The sequence below is a fragment of the Thermobia domestica genome, chromosome 18 (assembly GCF_964235325.1).
Source record: "Thermobia domestica chromosome 18, izTheDome1.hap1.1, whole genome shotgun sequence".
In the NCBI taxonomy this organism is placed as follows: domain Eukaryota; kingdom Metazoa; phylum Arthropoda; class Insecta; order Zygentoma; family Lepismatidae; genus Thermobia; species Thermobia domestica.
Window position 1 is genome coordinate 160,612,695 of NC_137471.1, and position 20,684 is coordinate 160,633,378.

The 20,684-nt window shown below is 35.1% G+C and overlaps 1 long non-coding RNA gene across 1 annotated transcript; it reads right to left on the bottom strand.

Moving 5' to 3' along the window:
- Positions 1-710: 710 nt before the first annotated feature.
- On the bottom strand, positions 711-11,286 carry LOC145676210 (uncharacterized). Its single transcript, XR_014129319.1, has 2 exons — positions 9,638-11,286; positions 711-1,024 (listed from the first exon to the last, which is right to left on the bottom strand). It is a non-coding gene; the product is annotated as an uncharacterized LOC145676210 (long non-coding RNA).
- Positions 11,287-20,684: the final 9,398 nt, after the last annotated feature.

Genomic DNA, 20,684 nt, shown 5'->3' on the forward strand with positions numbered 1-20,684 from the left:
ACACTGTTGGCATGTGTAAACTTCTTCTCCTGTGTGCATTAACATGTGTGTAGCCAAATTTGAACGTCGATTAAATGCCTCACCACACTCTTGGCATATCTGAGGTTTTTCTCCTGTGTGGATTAATATATGTGTAGCCAAAGTCGAATGTTGATGAAATGCCCTACCACACTTTTGGCACGTGTGAGGCTTTTCTCCTGTGTGAATTAACATGTGTTTAGCCAAATGTGAACGTTGAGTAAATGCCTTACCACACTCTTGGTACATGTGAGGTCTTTCTCCTGTATGAATTAACATGTGTATAGACAAAGTCGAACGATGATTAAATGTCTTACCACACTCTTGGCACGTGTGAATTTTTTCACCTGTGTGGATTAACATGTGTTTAGCCAAATGTGAACGTTGGGAAAATGCCTTACCACACTCTTGGCACATGTGAGGTTTTTCTCCTGTGTGAATTAACATGTGTCTAACCAAAGTCGAACGATGATTAAATGCCTTAGCGCAATCTTTGCACGTGTGAGGTTTTTCTCCTGTGTGGACTAACATGTGTATGGCCAAATTTGAACGTCGATTAAATGCCTTACCACACTCTTGGCATGTGTAAACTTTTTCTCTTGTGTGGTTTAACATGTGTGTAGCCAAAGTTGAACGTTGATTAAATGCCTTGCCGCATTCTTGGCACGTGTGTAGCTTTCCTCCTGTATGAATCACCATGTGCGCTGCCAAACTTGAACATCCTCCAAATTCCTTTCCACATACTCAACATATGTGAGATTTTTCTCCTGAATGCACAAACTCACCACTAGACGTATTTGAACTTTGACTACAGCGTTTACCACTATTTTGGTAGGTATGACGCTTTTCACTTTCCTGTGTCACCATAGTTGTTGTCAAACGTGATCGATGAAATCCTTTGGCAAACTGCGTCGAAGTATCAGATTCCTCATAAGAATGAGAAATGGCTTTATTTAACGTAGTAAACGTATTCCCTTCTTCGTAGAAAGCAAAGATGTTATCGCGCCTGTAAAAAATTCAACAAAAATTTAAATGTAAATGGAGATAATGATTAAGTAGCAAGAAAACATGTAATCATTCGCTATATTACATGATAAAGTTACGCTATATTACATGTTTTATTACATTAAATATTGTAGAAATATGAAATGGAGTACCATATCACTACTGTCTCAAAATAAGTTGCTGTACTTTGTTTGACTACATGAAACTAAACTATCATTTATATCGTGGCGGACATAAGTCTATGACCAGGTATTGTTGTCTGCCTTGACACAAATGCACAGTATGAGAATTAAATCTGTCTTATCTGTAGTTTCGTGTGTAGAAAAAAACAACTTGCGATCCAAAGGTTTAAGAGCAACTCAACGTATTAATAGAAACTGTACCGAAGATCATTCACTTACATTCACTTACTTACAAAAAATTACATTCAACTTTCCAAGCTGAGGCAGAGAGACTTAGGGTAACAAGGCTAAAGACGAGTCACTTACAGCGTTTTGATCGTGGTTCAGTGGTCTAGGGGCTTGACCAGTAATGTTGAGGTTCTTTGATCCAATACACGTTAAGCATTTTTTTTTGTTTTTTTTTTTTTACTTTACGATTTTGATGGAAATAGATCGGCGATAACAGACGCTTCATTACATTCAAATGTTAGAATACTCGTTTGTTTCAGCACTTGAACTATCAAATTTTCAGGAATAATACTAATAATAATAACAATTATCTCGAAGAATATTTAAAAATTAAAAACTTATATCGCTCAGGTCATACCATTACAAGCAGAAACGTGATATTAGCCAAAATATTTCGGTTTTGTGTAATGTTGCCCATGAAAAGACGAATTTCTCATATCGATTCTAAAACAAACGAAACAAAATAGGGATGAAACATTTTAATTCGGGACGTGACAAGGTTAACTCACACTATAGTCATGCTTTGGAGATGAGAATCGAGACGAGAAAAAAACTATCGTAAACATTTCTCATCTTATCTCGATTCTAGAAATAGTGTATGCCACTCTTTAAGCAACAATTGCTCTGTAGACTGAATCTTATACATCATTTTTTTAGTTTGTATTTCAGAGTTCACTGAATTATGGTCCGTGTATATATTTTTGTAGCAAATCTTTTATAATTACATCTGCAAACTTCACAATTTAGTTTATTACAAGCTTTAGTTTTCAACTATATTCAGTTCTTTTTTTACAGATATTTTCTTGAAAACGTACAGTAGAATATATTCTACACGAAATATTAGCATAAATCTTTCGTTTAAATTTGAGTAGCTGTAGAGGTGTCTCATGATGGTACGGAACCCCTTTACCGAAACCCCTTCGACATCTTCTGTAGCTTAGCCAGCAAAACCACTACTTAAAAACAACTATAATTACGGCTCTTGTGAGTTCAAAATCCCTACTTTCTACACGAAAATTACCTCGAAACTTTCCGTTATAACATTTAACTTTCCTTTATAACATTTAGCCAGTTGTAGGGAAACTTTGCGTTATAACATGTAGCTGCTTGTAGGAACGTATTGAGAGGGTATGTGCTGTTGGTCCAGACACTTCTCTCCAATCCCGAAAATTTTGTAACTTATGGCTTACACTACCGGTTATTTTACAGGCTTTAATACAATGTGTCTTCATACGGAATTTGTTACCTATACTATTATTATTATTATTATTATTATTATTATTATTATTATTATTATTATTATCACTGAATATTTGAGACCTCAATATTACGTCCCACTGCCGTAGCGAAGCTGGGATAAATGCAATAAACAAGTGACAAATCTTGGGAAAAAGACGAAAATCAATTTGAAGGTTACGATTATATTTACAAGAATCTAACAACTACCAAAAAACACGATTTCAACCAAATGGCAACCGTTCTCCGGATTAAATTATAGCAATCTTCCTACAACTGCTTTTACAATACCATTAGTTATACAGATAACGTGTTGAGTTTGGATCTGATTAGCCTACTGTCGACAGTCAATTTCCATCAGAACCTCGGCGAACCTCAGCAAAAGAGATTAATGTAGCTCATAAAAATTTTTCTTGTTGATTTTTAATTCTATGTAGATGTGAGTGGATAGCAAACAGCTGATTGAGTATACACACATACATACATATTTTACACTATACACCTTCATGTGCATTTATGAATAAGAGTAAATGTTTTAATACTAATACACAATAACACACTGAGCAAGGCTATGTGATAATATGTAAAAAGAAAACAGTATCACGTGACAGTTTCAACACAATAACCGTGCGAACAAACAGAGAACGTAGAGAATGTTTCGTAAAGCAGGAATTAGGACGTGCAGGAAAAGACGAAGCAGAATAATTGAACTAGTCAGAAGAAAAAAGAGGAAAGCATTAGCGAACAAAGATAAGGGGGAGTAATATATAGAGTAGGATGCGAGAAGTGTATCAAAATTTACATAAGAGAAACAAAAAATGCAAGAAAAGGATTAAACAGCACCAGGATGATGTAAGATTGAAAATGGACAACAATGCGATATACAAGCATAAGAAAGAAACAAACCACAGGATAGGGTGGGAAGGAGCAGAGGTCATAGAAGTAGAGAACACAACTTTGGTGAGAAAATAGAGGGAAACCAGAGAGATTATGAAAGCAGGAGGCAAGGTGATGAACTGAAATGCAAGATTCTCGATAAATAAGGAGTGAGAGAAGATTCTGCTAAAAGAAGAAGGAACAAAAAGGAAGAAAAAAGAAAAAGAAACAAAATAACAAGGAAAATAAGGATAATTAGAGGACAGAACACATCCAGCGGAAAAAAGTAAATCTTTAATTGGACACGTGTGCAGCTAAAAAGTGAAAGTGAAAGCCAGACAAGTGTTACTTTTAAAAGAAGGGGCGGAACCTAATTAAAATTGATCTCCGGACAGTATACATAAGTGATGATGAACTCCCAGCAGCCAGAAGGAGTGGAAGTCTGATGAAGACTCAGTAATTGTGTAGAAACTGTCACGTGATACTGTTTTTCACATATTATCACATGGCCTTGCTGAGTGTTTATTGTGTATTAGTACAAAATGGAATCAAGGCCTGATAGAATAGTTATAGAAAGTATTTTATATATGGTACTATATCCGTGTTAATTTTATATTGAAGCACTTCGCAAAGTGAAACCTGAGTTGTAAAAAGAAGGATTGGTTGTAAATGGTTGTAATATCAAAATTCTTAGTGTCTCATGTTTTAAGTGCATGTTTTTTATTTTCGTATTAAACTCAGACATTTATATTTTTGTACTTTGAATTAGTTGCTCGTAATTCATATCAATATGGAGGCTAGTGTTTTAGAACAATTTCAAGCAATGTTGACAGAGGAATTAGAGAAACAATTAGAAACCATTACTCAAAAATGGTAATGAATATTAGATGTCTAGGACAAAAAGTACATGAATCAATAGGTGAACTTCAACAGCCTGTAACAGAAACAATTTGGGAGCGTAAGAATGAGCGAATTGAATGCCAAAGGAGACAACTTACGTAATAATATCAAAGTAGCCAATAACTTTTTAACGGAAGTACGCTCTGAATTAATTAACCCGGCCAATCATGTTGATTCAGTAACTGCTGAGTTTAAAAATAGTGTAGCGCAATGAAAGAAAGGTCTCACTGTGTTCTATGAATACATGCGAACGGCACAGTTTGAGTGTAGGCAAACCACAAAATAAAAGAGTGCAAGGCGGAAAAGAAACCGTAAATACTCTTGAATTCGAGCCAGCCCAAGTTGTGAACAAATAAACCAGAAAGTCGATTACAGTCAGGAAAATAAAATATGCAGTGTAGAGATAGCAAAAAACAAGAATCGTTACGCGTACCTGTAGACAATTGTTCCTCATGTAATTGTTTTCCGGCAAGGGATACCGATGTTTCACACACAATAAGCGGTAGCGTTCAGGATGTGCGTATCCGCCCTCTCAAAAAAGCCAGGGAAGGCTTGAGAGTTCAATTGGTGATTTTGTGTGATAACGAAGTTACAGTGTTATCGGTTTTATGTCGCAGGCAAATGGTTTTGCGCGACTTAACAAATTCAAATTTACCTTTGTAACAGTGTATGTCTAACGTAAGTTGCATTTTAGTGCTGCAAATCCATTCCGACTTTATCATCTTTGAGTTTTGTAGAAGGAAACGATTTCAAATTCACAATAGACCCGCCAAGCGAATTGTGTTTTACGTAGTGAAGGTCTCGTACATAATATATCGGTCGGAAATGTTTACCGTAAACAAGCGTAAAAGTAACACTTCCAATAAAGCACACGCAGTCGAAAGTATATTTCCGTTATAGAACCGAAATGTAACACAAAGGTTACGAAGAAAAACAAGATGGTCAATGATACCCAGTTGAGTTTTCGTAATACATTATTAACTCGATTTCGAGGAGCATAATCAGTAGAATTAAAATGAGCAGACGTGATCATATCAGTACATCAGATGCAACATTTATTAATTTTCAGTTGCCGAAATGTTTGAATTTTCAAGCTAGTACTTCACTATTGCGAAATTATAAAGAGCGAAAATCTAAGTGTAGTGCTACTCAAAATGTAGACAAGTTGATTGCTCATGATGAAAACAATGTTCGTCGATTTCCACGTACAGCGTATTCTCAGCACGCACAACCACACTTTTAAAGTGCAGTAGGAAATAAGTTGAGAATAAAAGGAAAGTGCCTTGGTAAGCGTAATTCGGAGCGCACCGAACTCGGTCAAAAACGAACAACATGCAAATTAAAGTCGAATTGTAGGCGAAGTTATTTCGACTCAAACATGCGGAGGAAGTATACATCGACTCAGAAGAGCACTAGAAAGCTTAAGCGAAAACACATTCGAACATTGTATAGTAAACTACATGGCAAAATATAGTAATAGTAAGCGCAAACCTAAAAAGAAATTTATGACAGGTATCGCAATGCAGCGTAAATCCAAACGTCGTATAGAAAGGCGTGTTATTACGTGGAAGTTTAGTAAATACGCTCTAAAAAGGAGAAAAATTCCGCAAATTAAACAAACTAACCGGAAAAGTACACGTAAACGTGCTAAATTACAGCTTACAACCGTAACCGGCACAAATGGGAAATTAAAATCTTAGCACAAAAAAAGCGTGAACTTCTCCCGAACTCGGGCTAAACCCCGGAAGAGATGAGAAATCAGATATACCGAATTTGAACTTTTAAACTTTTAGATTATGAAAAAAGGATTATTGTTTATTTATTTGATTATTTTCCCCGAATTTTGAAGGTAACTTTTTAGTATCAAAGTGTGTGCCCACCGCCACTGACGCACCAGTCCAAGAAACCATCAATATCGCTCTACAATCAGGTACGTTGTCTTAGATGTCACGTTTTATGGTTTCCTTACAGCTTTGGAGATGAAAGATGAATGGGGAAAAGAGAGGAAGGACAGCATTGGAAATTTTAAAGAGGTAATTGATTTAGAACGCGATTTCGGACTTTGAAATTGTAATAATATCGCACCACTTTTGAAAAGTATGGCTATCCCGTTTTGGATGCGGACCTTCTGTATCGAATTCTTATTAGGATGTTTAAGTTTTTTTTTTCAGGTCTTTCCACTTTTGGGAACCATAATTCATAATAAAATTTTATTATCAATTTTTTTTGAGTTTTTAATCATTCTCCTTTATGTTTATATTAACATTTAGCTGTCCCCATACAATCAAGCATTTAGAGACATGTTAGGCAATTAGAGATAATTACGAACATAATTAGAGAAGTACTAGTAATAACTACAACTAATCATGAAGTTAAAATTTTGGGTAATTAAAAAAATGTGCTCTTCAGATAGTGAATTTTTCCATCTGATGTGATTGTATAATGAGAAAATATGCGAAATTTGTGATGTAAGAATAAGTCGCCATCAAAATACTGTAAGTTAAAGACAATTTAGTATAATATTGAAAGTAATTGACAATAACCTTGAATTTGATAAAGTTGTTCGTCGATTTGTTCGTCGTTTGATATATATATGCAGTCTACTATGAAAAGTCAATGTGCATTCAATGTGACTAATGATACCTGAAGTTAATTGACTTCAGAGAAAGCGATAAGTTAAGAATAGTTGAAAGTTAAAATATACTTAATCCCCTAGGGACATCCCTACTTTCGTTATAAAATTAAAGTGATGAAACCAGTGCGACGCTTGGTTGGGTCCCAGCTAATGTGCACATTCGGAAATTGACTAAAATTTCAAAATTTTGTTCTAACTTTTAATGTTTGGCATAATTAGAGAAAAGTATAATAGTAATAAAATTATTGTTCGGATTTTAGATTTTAATATATTAATTAGTTTTGATTTGGATTTAGAGAAAGTAAACTAAATGTTATTCTTTTTGATTATTGAAAATAACTCTCGCATTCTTGTGTCGGGAATCATAAATCGGTCTCAAGAAAATGAAAAAGAGAAGCCCGTTTACGATTCCACGGTACCCTTTACTACGATAAACACCGGATACTATGATGTATCGATAGTTCGAAGTACCTACGTCAGTTAGGCAGTATATGGTAAAATTAAGGTTTATGTTATGAGAACATATTAAGATTGCTACGTACGAGTAGGCCCTGAACAACAATAATGTTTAATGAACAAGTTAATATTACCGTTATCCTGTGTTTCACTATTGTGACAAATGCTTTCGGGTGTGACTATTCTCGGTAATAATAAGTGCAATTGCTAGTAAGCCACACATAAGTATTAGGTAGCGCTCTTTAAAAGGTTACATTTGTAAACCTATTAATTTTGTAGGTACGATCGGGCCTGAAGAAATACTAATTATTAAAAAAATGATGAATTGAAATGTGGGGCTGTAGCATTAAATCTCCTTTCAGGATGTATTTCTTGTCGTCCTCTTCATTATATTTATTTTCTTAAAATGCCTCCTCAAGGCCTGAATGTAGACAGCCCAATTGGGGTTCGGAAATTAACCCTGATTTGTCATGCCTTCAATGCCGAAGGCATGCAACTAGGGTGGTATGTAAGGTCTTAGGGTAGAAGCGATCCATTCGAATCGTCAGGGACCCTGCAAGCTTCAACTGTAAGAGATTGTCAGCACCATTGGTTTTAGGATCCAATTCATTAATCTGTACATTTTATGAATGACTTACAATCTGTGTTGTCAACTAATTATGCACAGAATGGCGCTCCGTAGAGCTTAACCGCCGTTTAACTAATTTATTTGTATTAAAATGTTCAAACGGTTATTAGTTACGTTGTATAATATAACGAAACTGACTTAACATTGACGGAAATTATTTTATAATTTGGCGGGCTTTACAGTGACTGCTTTCCATACCACTACAACAACAAGCCCTCCCTGTAGTTAGAACTGATGCCGACACCCAACATTAACACCAAAATAAAGTTACATGTTCTATCGTAGGGGGTAGTTGAAACTACGTGTATACAGTTCATGGTTTTACCGACGGAGGACTGTGAAACTCTCTTCATATTTTGTGCGAAATAATGCCCGATGTGCAAAGTAACCCCTTGTCAAGGTAGCTAGTAACCACTGTAAGCGAAAGGAAGTATAAAAATTTAGTGTGGCAAAACACGGAACCATGAAAATGTTTGTAAATGAAGGGATCTATATAATTAAAAAGTTGCGTCTCTAATGTATTGTGTTACATTGGAACACAAATATACAAGAAAAGAAAGCATTTCAGGATGTAACCTATAAAACACTTAGGAACGTACAAGAACACATTCAACACGTGACATGTAAGTCATCCTAAATACAGAATTTTGAGCTATCCTCGTTTACACACATTCTGCGTAATGCCCTAATCTGCATAGCAATCTTATTTTTACCGGCCATCTAGCACATGCTGGTTAGCGTTGTTTTTACGATAATTCATATATTATGTACGTTCACCAAGCCCCTAAAGTGATCCCATATTGAGAAATGCAGGTCCATACCCTAAAAAAGATTTCTGGAAATGTAAAAAGTCGACTTCCTTGAAAAAATGAGTGAAGGATGAAATGAACTGATGTATGGACCTCTACAAATAACGAACATCCATTGTTGGTTAAAATATTCTTTATCTTGTATTTTACTTATGTCTTTCGAAGCCCGCCGGAAAAATCAAGCTAGACACATTTGAGCTAAAACCTAAATAAAATCACAAACGTCCATAGTTTATATTCGAATATAATACAATACAGGTTTACATTTGTAAAATTTAAGGATAATTACCATTCTCATTATTTGCTATTTTACATAAGTCTCTATATAAATAAAACAATATCGTCGAGCACCCATATTTTAAATATATGAAACATTCAATGTGAAATGTGTAACCAATAATAAAGATATAATTATTTTATCAAGATATGAACTACATAAGAATTGTATGGATGGTATCAATCTTGTTATTATTTTTATTTGGTATACAGCTTGTCTATGTGTGCCATGTCATTTCCAAATTGTAGGCTACTAACTTACGTTCATGATATCTCCCATACCCAAATATTTCTCGAGGAAGTATTGCTTTTAACCAACAAAATTTCCGAAACCATGTAACCGTATTATCAATCTGAGCCAATTAGTTAAAGAAAAATTGAACATTACCTTTCTGGCCGAACTGAATTTAAACTTTTTGTTGTTAATTGTTGGGAGTCATTAGAATACGACGCGCAAGTCTCCTGAACCACTATTTTTCTTAGCATTTCTATATTACTTTCAAATTCAGGATCTTCTTCTAAAGCTACTTCTGGTTTCACCCTATCAACTTTTAGTTTCACATCCAAAGAGCACATAGCTGTATCCTTGTCCACTGATATCCCTCCTTCCGTTGCAGATAATATTAACTCTTTGTTGTCATTCATTAGTTCGTATGTCCACCCTTTCCCTTCGAGCGGATCATCATGAGGTAACTTATAATCAATAATAATAATAATAATAATAATAATAATAATAATAATAATAATAATAATAATAATAATAATAATAATAATAATAATAATAATAAATTTTATTGCAGAAACATCTGAGAACATCAGATGTATTACAATCGTCAGAAATAGAAGTTGAAATTTTTAGGGTTACATATATAACATAACATAATATACCATAATATAAACAAAGATTACTGGATAACAGACGCAAATATTTTAACTATCAATTTTGAGTTCAAAAAATTCTTCAACACTATATATACAATTATTAATAAGTAATTTCTGTACTTCTTTTTTAAAAGCCAGAAATGGAAGTTCTCTTAGAAATATAGGAAGAAAATTATAAAATTTAACTGACATGTAGTAAAAGGTCTTCTGCGTCTTACTATATTCACATCTAAATAATCCTAAACGGTTTCTGTTTCTAGTTTGATACGTATGAGAGTACCCTAACTCATTGTAAATATGATTGTTTTCCTTGATGTAAAGCAAACATTGGTATATGAAAATTGCAGGTACTGTCATAATTCCTAATTTAACGAAGCTTGACCTACAATGTGCACGACTAGGGAGACCGAGCATTAATCTTACACATATCTTTTGTATTTTCAATAGGCTTTTAATGGAGGACTGATGACCCCAAAGTATCGTTCCGTAACTTAAATGACTGTGAATTTGTGCATAATAAACAGTTTTAAGTACCTTTAAACTTACGCACAGTCTTAATCTACGAATTAGATAAACCCCTTTACTAGCTCTAGATTCCACTTTAAGGATATGGTCGTCCCAGTTCAAATGATTATCAATTAAAAAACCCAAAAAAAGAAGCGGAATATTTTTTAAGTTCTGCATTCGAATTTTTGTTATTGTAGGTAAGCACCAAGTCTTTGATCTTATCAGAGTTAATACAAAGCAAGTTGGAAGTACACCAGTCTTTAATAATATCTGAGGTGATGCTTAATATAGACTGAACTGAGTCTTTTTGTCGTGAGTTAACACAAATATTCAGATCATCAGCAAATAAATAACTATTAACGAAGGGTGAAGCGACGTTGTATGGGAGGTCATTGATATAAATAATAAAAAGAATCGGACCAAGAATAGATCCCTGAGGTACTCCGTGTCTAACAGGCAACAGGTTAGACTCTTCCCCATCATAAACAACCCTCTGATATCGTCCATTTAAATATGAATGAAGAAGTGACAGAGCTGCATTATCAAAACCATAGAATTCTAGTTTTTGCAACAAAATATCATGAGACACCGTATCAAATGCTTTCGATAGATCATATAGTTTTACATGAACAAAGTTTTTACTGTCCAACCCAGAAATACAATTTACCAAAAATTCATCTTTGCACATCAATTCCAACTTAACAGACGCTTTACAAGCCATTGTGAATTGAAATATAATAAGAATTTAACTCTGTTCTTATACTCCCCTTATATTTTACGTTGCCAGTGTTAATGAAATGATATACAAGTACGTTCAAAAAGCAACTTCATATTTCCAATCTCCTTCTTCTTCCTCTTAAACTTCTAATCAGACACAATTGCTATCTAGGCAATTGATTTTTGTTTGGAGTAAGTATCACAAAAGTTTTGCATAGTATCATTATCACTGTATTGAACAAGAATATCGGCAATTTAGAAAGGTAATTAAACGTGTAAAATGTAAATATTAGATTAGTTGAAAAATGATTAAAAAAAAGTAACAAGATGTGTACAAAGTCATAAAACAGATAGAAAGTAGTGAGTATGATAAAGCAAAAATACGTGAAAAAAGAAGTGTCGCAATCGGGAAAAGTCAAATTTATCGGGCTTACTTTAGCAACAAGCCGCTTGGGAGAGGGTCTCCTAGACGCAGAGTACCAGTACCGTCTAAATTATTTGAATGTGCAATGAAGTGGGCACTTTCAGAAATAGTTTGCGTCAAGACAACGCTAATCCTAACAATAATCTGCTACGCCGTTGGATGTCGCTACTATCCACATATAACGCGACTCAGCTAGACTTACACAGTCCCAGTTTATAGTTTACCTACTTCTCATGAGATGTCGCCATGGTCTCTATTCCATAATTTTTGCCTTCAGTTTTGCTACTTCAGTGTTTGAAATACGTTCAGTTATTTAGTTCATCAGCATACGCGTATGTGCAATTGAACTAGATAGATATGTGAGGTTATTTTTTTTTCAAAGGTCGACCGGAACTCATTCTACACGAATATATAATTATTTAATTATTAGTAAACTATAATAACAAGTCAAGTAAATGCTTATGCGAAATTCTTGTTTGTACACAAATAGTTTCGATGCCAGTGCCAACAGAAAATTGCTCTCTTCTAAATCGTAGCAACCATCATCATATTCGATTAAACCATAAATTGCCCCATCGTTTGTTTAATTTATTCTGTATATAAATAATAATTTCATTTGTAATTTGGAAATGTTTAAATGGTTTGCACAGACTTCGATTAAAAAATAAATAAATAAAAAGTTAGTTGTAAAATGTGCTAGATTGTTTTCCTTTTTCCCTCTACTTTTATAAAGATTAATAATTTATAGTATTGACACGGAATAGATAGTCATAACGTTCATTTTAGAAAAGCGTCTGATTTCAAATAATCAGCAAACTTATTTTAATATATTAATAATTCTGTAAATGAAAATGAAATGAAATCTTTAAGTTTTACTATTACTATATTATGGTTTCAAAGTTAAGTTCGTTTTTCTTTTTAAATCACAGTAGCTATATTATTAGGGTATACAGTTGTCTCCAAGCCCGTATTCAGGGGGGTCTAGCCCCCCCCCTAAATTCTGGCTGCCTAAATTTTGCTCCTAGATTTTTGCTATATTATATTCTGATGTTGTTCTTTTATGGTTTCATACGTTAAATTACGTTACCAACATTAAATTTAGAGAGCATTGCCGAGCAAGCGTTAGCGAGTGAAGGCGGGTTATAGCCCCGCAGGGCACGTTGTTTTCTATCTTCGTTACCAACAATTCACCTTCTTTTCTCACATAAATTCCTTCGATTTACCTTTATGGTTTGTACAAATCCCCCACTGCCTTTTAAAAAAAATGTGTTCGATACTTTCTTGACTACTTGAACACTACTTTCAACTCATTTCTTCAGAAAATCATCCTACTTTAGGCTATTTTTGGCCCCCCAATACTAAACAATTACTTTACTTTTTAGTGCAAATGGAAATTAAACTTAAAAAATCATATTATTACTTATATAAAGTACTGTCAAAGAATTTTAATTTTTTAACCTTCAAATTCTTAAAACCTAGAAGTAAATCATAAAATATTAAAATAATGTAATTAGTCATACGGTTCTTATAATTTGGAAGATGAAGTAAAGAAATGGAAATATATACCTTCCCGGGAATTTGTAGGCCAGGGAAAAACCCGGGAATATTCCCATTTTTTAAATTCCTTCCTACCGGGAATATTCCCACTGCTCATCACTAAATAAGCTCACATGGCGCAATCTGTGATCGAACCATTTACTTCTTGCACCAGAGATAAACGCTCTACCACTGACCTTGTTTTTAAAGGACTTAAAATATGGAGTAGGTTCATTAAAATGAGGGATAAAAATGTACACATAGCGTGAATTTTTGTTATTCCATACTGCAAAATATCTCGAAAAAAAAAGCATCAGACGAAAAATGTACGAAATAAAATTTATATTTTGCAGGCAGAAATTTCTCTATGCTAAAATTCCCTTCCCCCTTAGAGGTGTACGGCGAAACTGAAAAACTGTTTACAAACCCCATCATTTTAATTGATGATTCGATACGTAAATTTTATTGGAAACATTTTTCGAATGCTGATAGGCTGGTGTAATCGGTTAAATCTAAGTTCACTAAGGTATCTTCAAGTAGGTAGGTTAGATCACCGAAACTATATAAAATACAGAGAGACCATTTAACTTGAAATTCGAACCACTGTAGTGGGTTCAAATGTCAATATTTCCACCGGGAATCGAATATTTCGTATGTAGACGTTACTTTATTTGTTAGTTACATATTTTACTTTAAATAAGTTATAGGCCTATATATGGGGTCCAACTCAAATTAGAAATCCCATAAGGTACGTCGAATGCTATTGTCGCTGTGCCGCCCAGGGTCGCTCTTCATGGGGCTCTGGGCCCAACTTTAAAAATTTAAATGTAAATATATATCCAGTAATATCTCGTTCGTTAGTTTTTTTTAAAAACTAAAGAGCACTGTTGCAAAAGATTTTTCATATCAGTCACCGTTTTCAAAATGGCCGCCAAACATGGTGCCTGTATCAGATAAAACGTCAAGTACCACTAATATGAAAACTAGGGACGGGCACGAGTCGAGCTAAAACACGACTCGAATAAATATATAATTACTGTAGTTCTTACCATCTAGGCTGAGACTTTCACGGTCGAATTTTTGAATTGAGTTGATTTTGATTTTAACGTCCCTTTCAGCAGCGAGGCTATATGAGACGGGACCTACTGATTAACGTGGAGTCTTAACCACAAGAGTTCCCGTCGAGAATCGAACCCGCTTAGCCACGAAGGAGCTCTGGTTGAATTTTTTAGCCCAATTAGAAGAACCCGGATAGTGATGTCAACCGGCTCGGCTCGGTGCAAGTGAGTGAACAGCTCGAGCCAGCTGGGTTAGGACCCAGACAGCATGTTTGCTTACCGCAAGCTTGCCTGTCGCTTTTATTTGATTTTATTTCGCTTTGGCTTATACACAAAAGCTTATTTCTGCTTAGCGCAAGCTGTATTGCGGGCAACCCATGCTTCACTTGCGAGACGCTTTTCTTTAGATTGAAGTAAAAAGCCAGCGCGCGTTCGATTTTCAGTTGTTCTCAAAAACCACGTGACGCTGACCTCTTAACTTTCGGCGACAAGGTAGTGTTCGCGTTGTTAGCGTCTTGTTAGCATTCAGCTTGAATAAAGGACAAACTTAATTATTTTTTTAATTGTGCTGTCTAGTACTTTAGTACTCTAGTCCCACGTACCTATAATATCACTCTTTATTTTCTCATATTTCGGTAACCATGAGGCATAACGAATTATAGTATTTATATATAAAGCATAAATGCGAACATAGATGGCAGCAGATTTGACCCTACTTATTTTGCGAAAGAATACAGAACTGTTGCAGATATTTTAATATAAACTTCAAGTTTAACTTACAGTATAAACTTTATCTGAACGCTGTGTTTAAAGTATAAACACTTTTTCTGCGTTTTTATATAAAAAGGTAGAAATTTCAAATACTCGCGGGAGGTTAATATAACAACGTATTAGATATTTGTAAGAAGCAACGGCGCGTTGCTTATCACATCTAAAATGTAATAATTATGCTTATTTTGATGTTTTGTAGAAGCGGATCTGAGACTTGGGTGTTTTCACCATTGTGCATTTGCTTCAATAATTGGGAAAGGGAGGGGAAAACATATTGTAGCATAGATTTAGTCAGACAGTTAAATTATACTGTTTTATCTAAATTCGCTTACTGAAATATTCCATATAACTTGTTTGGCGTGTTTTCGCTTGCAATAAGCTTAATAAAGCTTGCCATTGATGAGAATACGCTTATACTTGGATTGCGTTTGAGATAATTTGACTTGTGTTTAACTTGTAAAGACAAGCTTGTGCAAGCCTTGCCCAGATGTAACTAACTAGCTTGCCACAAGCTAGCAGCAAGCTAATTGGCTTGCATAATATAGCTTGCGGCAAGCTAATTGACCTTGCCACAGCAAGCTTGTGGCAACTTGCAGCAAGCTTAAATTGCTGTCTGGGGATTAGCACTGGATCGGTATCGAGTCAATCGGCTCTGTTCGACCCGGCTCAACTCAGCAGCCAATGGCTCGAGCCGGCTCTGTTGGGATGAGTCATTAGCTCGGTTCGGTTCTGCTCAAGTGAGCCATCGGCTCGATCCGGGCAACTCGGTAGACGTGACATGTGAGCGGTCCTTCTGAGCTTGGCTCTGTGGTGAACAAGCCGTGAGTCGACCCATTTAAACCAATTGCACCATTAGAGTAGCTAAAGTAGGCTCAGGTCATTTAACCTGATCAAATGTTCGAGTTGGTTCGCTACAGGTCAGATGTGCCTTTTATGGAAGTGACTGTATATTCGGCTCAATGGGTCTTCTTGTATCTTGGGTCTAGTTTAAAGAAATCCTTGATTCGGCTGTGAATAAGACTATTACGAATCTAAGTACTTGTACAGTCAGGTATAAATTTCCAACTTGATAAATTTCCTGTATATCTATCTTGATGAATTAATGGATTGAAGCTGTGTTTAGTAGCTTCCATTGGTTTAGGTGGGTGGGATCATGGGTTCCTTGCGCCTCCTTTGGATATGACATTGGTGTTCTAAATGATCTCTTTCTGCGCATACCGTTTGTTGGAACCGAGGCAACAAACTTGCTGAGAATAGACAAACTTGATGCAAGGTAATGCTTTGGAATTTAAAAGTAACTTAATCAATATTGAACTCACTTTAGACAAGACATTTCGTGATTCTGTCAAATTATCTTTTGATATCTAGCAAAGTATATTCATGTTTTGTTTCAATGTCGTAAACCAAGCGATTCCTAGATATGATTTTTATTTTTTTTTATTTTCGAATTTTCAAGAAGAGCTTCAAAATTCGACGGAATTTGAACTTGATTTTCTAGACAAAGTTACTTTTAGATATGGGTACCTTTGCATAAATATCACAGCAATCAGTGTAAGAGCAGTTTTAAGACCCTTATCCGACTATACCTTTTTCTATTGTCAATCGCTCAAACACTGCTCTCTTACAATAAGGCTTAATCTGACCTTTCAGATATAAAATTAAAAAGTGCTGGTCGTGGACCAAAATAACGATGAATTTCAAGTGTTATGGTTTAAGCGTTATGTTATTCCCTTCATTAACCTCTCGTTAAGCTGAAGGATTATGATAACTTATACATAAAATTAAGACTATTGAGTTTCGTTAAACAGGATTAAACTACTAAAGACTTTCAAATCAACCTAATACAATACTCAAAACTTCTAAATAGTAGGCTACATTTACACCTACTGTTTGTAATCGAGGAATAAAATCAAATAAAGAGCCTGTGCTAGAGTCTGTACAAAAAAAAAAAAAATTGATACACGGAGAAAAATGCATAATCCAGTCGGCATGTAAATGCTGTTTTTACCAGGTTACGCGCGTCACCACATTAAGTAATGTTGTTTCATCAGTAGTACGATCTACACACCGTCCAGCGAAAATTTTGTATTGTGGGATTGTATTTCAAATCTAGAATTAACGCCATACCCATTCCGACGGTGTTAACTTAGGTATATAATGTTGTTCCTACCTCCCTACGAGTGTCCCCTCTTGGTTCTTTCTAAATCTGTGACTCCCTACCTTACGAGATTAATAGTTTTTAACATGAAATCAATCATGTCAATAAAATTATCCAATCACAGCGAGTCTAGTTCGACGCCGAACTCCAGACTTGGCATGGTGTTCCCACCTGCTGTAATTTTATACATGAAATTACATTACTTAAGGAGCGCACCCGCGTAAATACGATGTATCCACACGGAAATCCTAGTCCTTTTTTTCTCAGTGTACCTGTTCCTTACTTTTTTCTGCTATGAGGATGAAGGTCCAAGTCGGTCTGAATAGAAGGTTTAGGGATGGTATAGAACCTATCCTTGGTATGCTGAATAGATTGCAAAAAACTTCTACATATTTTTTATAGTTCTCGCTCCATGAAAATAAATATTGACTGCAGAAATTCTAGTAAATTAAACCACTTACGGTTTCGATAACCGATTACAGAAAAAAGTTTGTCGTTATCTATTATTATTATGGTTCAATAATGAGAAATATTCAAACTGGAAGTGGTTAATTTTAACCACTTCTGGTTTGAACATAAAGTTAATGGAGAATTTATAACCTGTTTCTGAGACGGTTAATCGATTGTGAAATACCTCATGGCGATATCTCTTACCTGCTTTGCTCTAAAACATAACGACAGACGAACGAACGGGCAAAGTTGTTCTATAAGACTTCCTACCTTTACGCATAGCGTAGTTTGAAAGAATAAAAAAATCAGGTTCTAAATTTGTTCTCAATTTACAAAATGAAACGGGATGAGTACATGTTTTTTATAATCGAATCGAGAGAAAGAACTTCATAAACCGAGACAAGGTGTGACTTTAAAATAAAACCAGGATAGGTAAGGAATCCTTATTTCTAGTCTTCATCAAAATTTTAAACGGCGTCTATTAAATGCATTTCTCTTGTTTTGCTATGGTCAATAGGTCAATAGTTACTATTAATATAGCGCTGATTATTCCATTCCTATAGTAATCAATCATTGTTCAGTGGAGCGGTAAATATGTTTACTATACCTGACTTACGCAAAATTCAATGAAAAATGTGTTCTAAAAATTATTCTAAAAAACTGACAAAAAAAAAGAAAAATAGTCACTGACCATCTGACAATTTGGAAAGATATAGATGGCAACGACATACGAGAAATGACGTATGGGTTTTCACAGCGGGACAGTTGTCTGTTGGTGTTATTTAGTTTTGTTTTCTGGTTTCGTGGAAGACAGGAACCGAGCCTGTGGGTTTCTGAAACTGTATAAGCAAAGAGGCGTGTCTCCCGTTTGAGTGACCGCATGTTGCATGCAACCCAGTCAACTGGCACATGTCAACTATTAAGGGCTGTGCTGTTGAAGTTGGTAAAAAAAAAGGCGCGGAATAAAAAGAAGGAGGTTTCCAACTTTTGACCATAATGCACCTGTATTGTTTGGCCTTTCTTTGATTTTTCATTCTTTTTTTCATCTTTTTCTTGAAGTAAAACCCGGTTACTGTGTCCCACGATTACGCTGACTACGTTAAAGGAGACGGGTATGAGAAATGTAGGACATGGAGGAATAAAACAATTGGGAGGAAGCGGGACAATTCACAGAAAACGCACCTTAACATTATATTTCCACCACATAGTTCACTTGGCTTAGGCGGATATCTAACCAAGGGTAACATGCAGCAGAGGTGAACGCTCTACCACTGAGCTGCTACTGCCTCTGTTATCATGTTTAAATTTAAATATTAATACATAACTGAATTAGTAAACAATAATATTTAACAATAAGGCATGGCTAACTTACAATATAATATTGGTAGTTTGTTACGTAATCATTTTTTTCGGCACCATGATAATATGTTTATATCAGTGACGGAAAGAGTTACTAACTTTCACTCATGTCCCCGAAGCTTTCAAGCCAACAGATATACTCGGTGACAAACACGGTATGACAGTTTACGAAACACTGACACGCATATGCAAAGTATGTTTCAGGATTATTAATCCAAGGAGCATAATTTACAGTTATATTTTTCTCTCTTCTTACTATAATCATCTCTGCTGTTGTTATGGTTGTCAAAATATTATAATCAACTATAAATTGCATTGTATGTCAATCTATGAAGCGCTTGAGAATAACATTTTTTTTTAAAAAAAAAAGGAAACTTTCCTTTTTTCATGACGTAGAACTTTAATCGAACGTATGTATGCTAAAACTCAAGTCGAACATGAGGGTTGACGTCAAATTTTCATAACTACGAATCAGAGATGAAAGAAAGAAAAACTACATGACAAGATGCAATCTAGAATTTTATATAATTGCCGCTACAGAGGGGTGTTCGTTTAGAGGTCATCCGCCCTTTACCCCGAATTTCAGGTTTTGGGGACATAGAAACCTTTGGCTGAACAAAGTTCAACATAAAAAATTGGAAGTCCTTACACCGAATAAATACGGATTTTGATCACTATAATCCATTTCCATTGGCCGTAAGGAGTTATAGGCCTATATTGCTCTCTTGTATAATTTTTTGCCCAAGGATTAAAAAGGGCCTGCTTAACATTTGGTAATTGGGCTTGAGCAACTTTACAATTTTAATTATCTGTGTGTTCTCCGTATTTATTCGGATTAAGGACCTCAAGCTTATTTTGTTGGACTTTGCTTATCAAGAGACTTCTAAAACTTCCTTACTGAGCCCAAAATCTTAAATCCAGAGTGGGGATGGGGGTAGTTGCCCTCATGTCTCACTCACGCCACTGTCCAGCGATTGTCACATGAAACTACCCCACGCCATTTCGCACGGTTCGAGACAAAGAGCTTGCTCATAACATCTATGAGGTCAAATATATTTCGGTAGCTTAAAAGTTGTATCCCATCTTCCTATATTTTCGTCTAGTCTCATGTACCTTTTCACAATACACTACAGCGTCTGCGTTATGGTTTGCAAAGAGTCGAAATCTGTTCATTAATTTTCCGTCATACAGTCTATCTTACGAAAAGCTAGCAGCATTTCCTCGTTTAAGTATTTGCAGCAGTCAAGAATAACCTTCATTACTTCTCGATGATGATTTATAAGTTCATTACTTTGCACCAAAACACTTGAATCAATTCGATTTCCTGCTAACAATTGTATTCTTGCAATTTGATATTCGAAATACCATTTTTATATTTCGGTGACCTCTCTATCTCTAGAAGCATTTTAAAAAAAAGAAATCCACCCTTTGATTCCGTTGAAGATCATACGGTTTGATATCTTGGTTAGGCATAGCATGCAATGCACGCAGAAAGTCGCATCTTTAGATTTGCTATAGGCTAACCATTTTCGCTTTTTGGGTACAATAATGTAGTAATTGACTTGGTAACTAG